Below are 8,518 nucleotides of genomic sequence, written 5' to 3' on the forward strand. Positions count from 1 at the left end.
GAGAGAACCTGGTTTGATTGGCATTTCCAAATTGTATCCAGAACTTTCCTTTAGTGGGCCTTCCATCAAGAGAAACGATTGCCCAGATGGAGGGTAAATCAACTCCTCAGGGCGAAAGATCTTTATAGCAACTTTGGCTTTTTTTGTATTTTCTTCTATAGTTGTCCATGTATTTGTACATTTCTTAATATAAGCTTTTGATATTTTTTTCTTATGAGAGTGATTTACACATCCCCCTAAAATTCAATATGAAGAGATTTTCTTTCTCTACATATTAATATACAGTTCTATAAGCTCAAATGTATGCAAATTCTGTTTGAAAATTCCATCTACTGGCTATGAATTTTCTTGCGACTTTATTTTATTTTGAAATTTCATATTTTAAATATGAAGCTTGAGTGGTTCTTTTGAACTCTATATGGAAACTCCATATTCGGAACAAAATTGATCTTAGGTGGCTCCTCTGAACTCAATCTGAAAACTCCATATTCTAAATAATATGAATATTTATACGCCATGCAATTTCTGCAGGTCCTACACTTTTTGACCATTCATGTTAAGTATATGTTCTTAATTTTTCCATTTTAGAGGCACGTCTACATCGTTCAAATTCTAAGTTTAGCTTAAGTCTTTTCCTTTTTTTTATTCCATATGAATCAGGGTGAGGATCTAATTTTTCCTCTCATAACGAATCTATTTTAATTTTTATCCTTCCTTAGAATGTTCTAAATTTTCCAATTGGTATCATTTCCTTCCAACTTCTACAATATCTTCGTCACCATTTAGAGATATCGAATCATGAAAACATCCTTGGCTGCATAATTTTTGTTTTTTTTTGGGGTTCATGATACTAAAGATATGTACCATTACTGGTCCTATCTCCTTGAGGATATGTGTTCCCCGAATGATAGATTCATACTTAGCTGCATTATTCGTTGTAGCAAATTCTAGTTTGATGGCATATGAGATTTTTTTTTTTATATTGGTTGGAACTTTAATCTAGATGCCTACTTCAGCGCCTTCTAAGTAATATGTTCCATCTAGATAAATCTATAATCCTTTAATTATTGGAAAAGCATCAGTTGCTTTCCCTACAATTTATACCGCAGACTTGACTTTTTAGGGTTGTTCTAGATTCATACTTGATGTCAAATGCTCATAATTTGACAACCCACTCGGTCAATATATCGAAAGTTTTAGGTCTCACCAATACTTTTATAAGTGGAAAAGTTGTCCTGACTACTATGATATGGACTTGGAAGTACGGTCTTAGCCATATTGAGGATAGTATAATTCCATATTCACGATCTTTGGATATTGCAACTCCACATCTTTTAACACTTTATTGGTATAGTAGACCATATATTAATTACCATTTACTTTATTGACCATGACGGAGCAAACCATTTTGTTTGTGGCTGCTAAATAAAGTTATATTGTATCTCCTTTCTCTATATGACTAATTAAGGAGGAGATGATAAGAATTATTTGAAAGCTTTTTAACACTCTTTTGTCCACTTTGATTCTTTGTTTTTATGGCGTTTTATAAGGATAACCATCTCTTTATGGAGCAAGATACGAATCTTCCTAGAGCGATGATTTCCCTATTGAGCTTTTGCACTTCATTGAGACTCACTCTGGCACTCATATTCAACACCACCCATATCTTTTCTGGATTCACCTTATTCCCCTTTTGAGATACCATATATCTTAAGAAGTTCCATGGGTTCAACCCGAAAGTGCAGTTTCAGGATTGAGCTTGGGTTTGGATTTTTTTTAGGATTTTAAATGTTTTCTAAATATCTTCAGGGTGGTTAGAAAGATTTTTTCTCTTAGACTTTGATTGGATGAGAGGTTTTGAAAGGTAATTAAAGGGAGGGTAGGGAAGGGGAAGGAGGGGGAGAGAGTGTATTACCCTTACCCTTATTTGGGAGAAAGGGAAGGGTTCATCAAAACCCTTCCAAACCCACCGATTTGGTGGATTAAAAATCTATTAAAAACTTATTGATTTTGAACCCTTCAAAACTCTTCATTAACCTTTCAAAACCCTTACCCTCATATTTTTTTAATCTTCCAAACAAGGGTTTCCACTAACCCTTCCCTACCCTCCCTTTAATTACCCTTCAAAACCTCTCATCCAACCAGAGCCTTAATGATCATATTTTCAATTGATACTTTCACATTCTTGTCAATTTGACCTTCGAAGACGGTGTTCATTGTTAGAAATAGAAGAACGTAGTCGCAATGAAAAATAAAAAAATTTCTATTTCCTTTAACCCTAGGATCCATTAATCATCATTTCATATTAAAGGGATTAAACATGTGTATCTTTAATTGATGACCTATCTACCATTGCAAATGAAGTGACCACGTAGATCTATCCATCTTCTCAACGAACCTTGATCAACCTAAGTCATGAACGTTCTTGATCAACCTTTAATAGCAATCATGAGTAGATTGCCTCTAACGTAATCCACACGAACTAAGAAGCGAATAGGTGAAACTTAGGTAATTGAATGTTTAAAGTTGAGAGAAAATCCCCCCCTTCCCCCAAATAATTACATTGGCCGAAAATCATAGTGCAGTATATATATATATATATATATATAGATTTTATTTCATTTTCTAATCCTAATCCAATTAGGTTTAATTTAATTAGTTAGTATTCTAATCACATTAGGTTAATCACATTATAATTACTTAATTAAATAGAAACACTATCATCAATTATATTCCATATATATCTTAATATATATCCTATATGATTAATAACTTATTATCTCTTTACAATTATCCTTAGTTTAATTAATTTCACCCATAACCATAATCTAATTATAACTATATGAGAAATCAATTAAACAACCTATATTTACCTTATATACATATTTCGGTCCACTCAACATATCCCACATAAATTACCATTTTTCCTTTCGGTCTTAATTCTTGTGTGTGATCCATTAGGTTCTTACCTCAACTAGTCGTATACGTTTATTGCAATTAACTTAAACAAATCAATTCAATCAAACGTATAAAAAAATGAGTGCGCAAACTGTTTTTACCAGAATGGTCATATTTTCCTAGAGCCATAAGAAGTCAGGTTGATTCTAACGTTTACCTTTCCGTATTAGATGCAGTATAATTTGATCATTCATCAACTATATCCTTAAACGAATCCATAACAATGGAAACTGTCAAGTTACATATAATGATATGTTTGTTTTACTTGTTCAGGTAGAATTAACTCTGAATAGATAAGTTAAGTGAAATCTCCATTTCAACTCTTAACCCTATCACCTCGTAAGGATTTCAAGTTAATTCTGCACTAGAGGCCATGAATATATCTCCTATCTATTAGGAGTGATGAATGCTCAATCTATCATTAACTATCATGCAATTACTTTATGTGATACCCAATGCCTATCCGAGACACACCCCATGTATCAGTCCTGTATGGATCATGCTAGAACAAAGTCGAAGCATCACACTCTACAATCTAGAATCACTAATTAATGATTGTTTGAGTATGAGGATTACTTATACCTACTAATACATTTGAGATAAGAAATGTGACACTAGATAGATCCATCCATCATGTTATCTTAAGTCGGATCACTAATCCTAATGAACTTATTCACCAGATCCATGAAACTGTCTAGATATCCGAATACCTAAAGCTTGTGAGACAAGCTTTCTGTTCATGAATAGAAGACATTGTTACATGCAAGTCGCCGTGGTATTATGTTAATCCCTTAAACATAATACTTGACTTGGGGCAATTCAAGTTTATCAACTAATTAATTAGAATCATAAAGTATAGTCTCACTTCATGCTTGTATAAACACTTTATGATCACTTTTATAAACTTGGGATTTCTTTTATTTAACTTGTTTAGTTGTGATAAAAGATAAATTCCTTTATATAGTTAAACTTACTATATCAAATAAATCAAATGACTTAATAATGAACAATTCATCTATTAATACATTATGGCCTAAAACATTTGTCTATATGATATAAAACCAACATTCATAACCCTCTAGTATGTGGCACTTGCATTTTCTAAACCAAAAGCCATTACCCTGTAATATTAGATGACTAAGCTGTGCTGAAAGATGCTTTCTCCTTAGCTGGAGGATCTATAGGAATATGATGATATCCTACTTTTACTTCTAAGGAATAGGCTTCATACCCATGCCGTGGAGTTTACCAATTGATCGATATTTGGCAACGAGTATTAGTCTTTGAGACAAGCTTTGTTCAAATCCATAAATTTAATGCATATTCGGTAAGAACCATTGGGTTGATTTATCAGGACAACCGCTAGCCATTATAGATAGTGAACTTCCCAAATGAAGTTTTCTTCTAGAAGCTTTGCCACTTTTTGCTTGACCACCCATTTTCTATCAAGAGCATGGTTTTCTTCTTTTGCACCACATGTTTACAGTGGGATATATGTTAAGCTTATGACTGGTGATCTTTTTATGTATTTTGTTTTCCAAGAGAACACTCATCGCTATTCCTTTATGAGTTCAAACGGTAGCGATTGCGTTTAACCCGACCGGTTCAAGCGATTCAGTCCAGTTTGACAGGTAAAAAAATTAGCATCAACTAGACTGGATACATGGATGGTTCACGGTCGAACCGCCCGATCTAGTTCGGTCTAGTCTAGTCCAGTTTTTAAAACATTGAAAGCAGACATTAAGACAACAACTGCACGTATGATATATGTTGTCGATTGGAATTCTGAAGTGAGTAGGTATAAATGAGAAACTCATTTTTTGTTTTCATATTTTGTTTTTGTTGTTTATCACTTTCCACAATCCACTGACTACTCTTTCTAATCGTTTTTCATGATATTGTGAGGATTTTGAGTATCAAATGTTTTAAGGAACACATTACATTATAAAGTGGTGTGAGATGCTTTGGTTGTTTATGCTTTAACTCGAGGTTAGTTGCTCTTTCGTGACTTTCGCATTTTTTATGCCTTGTGTTTAGTCGAAATACTTTAATTATTACCACATTTGCATTTGTGCATTGGGGGCATAGTTTTCGAATTGTATTTGTCTTGAGTAAAATCCATAACCAAATGTACGTTCTGATATTTATAGTTAAAAAACAAAACTAGGTTGAAGTGAAGAAAAAACATGTAGTTAGACTCAAAATGTACGTATTCAAAGAAGTCTTTAATAATTTATAGGGAATTATTATTGTTAACTTAGTTACATTATACATTAGACATTAACATATTTTTCTCATATCAAATAAATTTGATGTTTTATCCAAATAATAGGTTATGTATTTTGTACACTTAAGCGAAAAGAGGATTTACTTTTATTGAAATCATAATTTGCCTATGAAAAATATTTACATTAAATTAAATTAAAAAATAATAAAAATTACTAATTAAGGTTTTGTGAGTGACAAGGTACTCAACTCCCTAAAAACAAATATTTTGAGGCTGGATCCTAGTTTAAATGTCATATTATAGTTATAAGAGACCGTCTAAAAATGGCATAATCATTCGTATAATGTCATTTTCATAAAAATAAAGAGGTGTTAAATAGCACTTATACATTGCACTACTACTATCCATTTTTCCTTTGAAAATAAATAAAGCAAACCAATGTTTTAGAGTTAGAGCAAAGACTCTACAATATAGAAGGGATAAAAACATGAACAAAATGAAAGAAAAAATAAACACTCTACATTATGCTACATTAATTAACTTATATATTAATATTGCCAAATAATTCATTTCAAATATATGCTAGTGAGGGTAAGTTTTATGGTTATATCCTTTTAACCTGATTATTATCATTATGTATTAGAATAAACTAAAAAGTATTTATTAGAATAAAGAAGGAGGATTCAAAATGCGAGATCTAAAAACATATCTATCCGTGGCACCGGTAATAAGTACTCTATGGTTTGCGTCTTTAGTAGGCCTATTGATAGTGATCAATCGTTTTTTTCCAGATGGATTGACATTGCCTTTTTTTTCATTCTAGTTATCAACGCGTGGGGGAGGGAGTGAATAAGATTAGAGATACAATTAAATATCTGTGACTACCACTCCCCTCCTCTTTTTTTTTTTTTTTATTTAATTTGAAAAAGTTAGAAAAGCAAAAAAAAGTGGATTCAACTTTAGTAAAACTCGGAACTCACATCAATATTTATTTATTAGTGAGATTGCATAGTATTGACGAAATGGTAGACTAAAAAAAGGGCGGCCCGGTCGCACTACGCGTCCCCGCTGAGCAAGGGTCCGGGGAGGGGTCCCACTACTGGGGGCAAAGCCTTCCCCTGCCAATTTATTTGGCAAGAGGCCGCTCCTAAGACTCGAACCCGTGACCTCTTGGTCACACGACAACAACGTTTACCGTTGCGCCAAGGCTCGCCCTCTGACGAAATGGTAGACTAAAAGAAAAAAAAACTGTAAACTAAAAAAACATAATTATGAAATATGTAAGAGATAAAATTAATATTAGAGGATTTTGTTCGTGGACAATGTTATACAACTATCATGTATTACAACATAATCTTATAAAATAAAGATTTAAGGTATAAATTTTGGATTAAATTCGATCTAACATTGTCTTATTACACAAATTCTAATACGAATTGTTTTTCCATTATTAATCATTGATATCCAATTTGTTAGCATCTAATGGTTCTATAACATTGTAAAGCACCTGAAGACCTTGTCAATGCTTTAACAGATTTGGCATCGGAAACTTGGAAACTTTGTTGGTTGTTATAGTTAGGCTTTGCCATTCCTACACCTGTCTGGGAAAAAGAAGCTCCATTTTCAAATGCATCATTCACTGAATAGAATCTCCAAGACATGTTAACCACCCCATTTCTCCATGTTATCTATTTTAATAATTTACATAATCACCAATTAGTCCTAAATTAAATAATGGCAATAGCTAATTGTCGAAACACAATATGTGATTAATTACCTCTTTTTTTCCTGATTTTGGTGCAATAAAGTAATTAGCTTCACTCTTGATGCTAGGATTCATGCTTCCCCCAATTGCATATTGTTTCCATCCGTCATATAAATTGTTGGCTACATGGGCATATCCATGGCGAGCTCTACAATATTTTTGTTTCCCGATTATAAAACTATATTTTAAAATACTTTTTTTTGTAATAAATTAATATAAGAAGAGTTAGTTACCTAGGCATCCTTTGGTTGCAATTTGGACCAAAATGATTGAAGACAACAGTGACTTTCATATTCTTGTCCCTAACATAACCATCATCATGTCCAAGAAGCATAACCTTGTCTTGGTCTTTAAACCAGTTGTTAGAAATGGTAATGGCTGTAGATCCACGTGTAACATCCAAGAGCCCATCTTGACATGCATATAGTGTATTATGGTCAATCCACACCTTTGATGACGAGACTAATCTGATTGCATCTCCATCCATCTGACCTAACGCCACTATTTTTCCATTTTCTCCCCTCACCGAGCTTGGTCCTACTGCCTTGCAATGGTGGATCCTTAGACCATGAATGATTACATCTGTTGCCTAAAACAAAAATTTAAGTTACAAAGTAATTAGTAGATTACTATTGGACTCAAGGAGTTAATTTATCTTAAAATGAATTTTGATCATTCATCTTAATATTCTTTTTTTATTAAAAATTCAATGTTGACACATGTTAATACATTATTAATCATATCCTGATATGTTTAACTATTAGAAGTTTAAATAAAAATGGAAAGTTTTAGAGTGAAATAAAATTTTAAGTTTATTTCATAGAATTGAATTATTAAATTTACCCTTTATCTAATAAACATATATGCATATAATTTCAAATTTTATGAATACCTTGTAAATCAGAAGACAAGCATTTCCAGTGACATGTACAATGGCTCCTCGACCATCGAGGGTGGTGAAACTACTAACAAGAAGGGGTTTCTCAAGCTTAATATTCATGTTTTTTTGAAAAGTTATCCACACTTTTTCCTTGATCATAGTGGCTCCATATCTTAGAGTTCCGAGTTTAGGGTTCTTCGGGTCATCAGTTGCATCAATGACTTTATATTTGGTAACGTTTTTTCCAATGTTATTAGTCATCTTCCCTGTAAACCCCACAGAGCAAGTGGCTAATTGTTGGCGACTTCTTCACCAATTAGGGTTCTGCCTCCAACAACGATCAATGGCATTCATGTTTTGGGAATTACAAAGATATGGAGTGAAGAAGAGGATGACCATACAAAGAGCTAAAGCAAAAGGCCATTGTACAACCATCTTTTTACACTTGTCTTTGGGTATTACAAAAGAGAAGAAATTAATGACCAAGCAATTATTGCCTTGAGTTGGGTAATGAGTAGGATATTGCAAGAATTTTATAGTGAAAATATATTGAGAGAGTAAATTAATGGTTAATTAATTTGTTGGAGTTAGTTTTAAATAAGATGGCGTTGTGTTAAAAACACTGTTTAGTGTAATATTTGTTATTTTTAGGTATTAATTATAGTAAATTAAAAAACTAGAAACGCAA

General features: G+C 32.6%; 1 pseudogene; it reads right to left on the reverse strand.

Annotated features, from left to right (window-relative positions):
• Nucleotides 1–6,657: 6,657 nt before the first annotated feature.
• On the reverse strand, nt 6,658–8,265 carry LOC136224775 (pectate lyase 1-like; annotated as a pseudogene).
• Nucleotides 8,266–8,518: the final 253 nt, after the last annotated feature.

Source organism: Euphorbia lathyris, chromosome 3, assembly GCF_963576675.1.
Source record: "Euphorbia lathyris chromosome 3, ddEupLath1.1, whole genome shotgun sequence".
Lineage (NCBI taxonomy): Eukaryota > Viridiplantae > Streptophyta > Magnoliopsida > Malpighiales > Euphorbiaceae > Euphorbia > Euphorbia lathyris.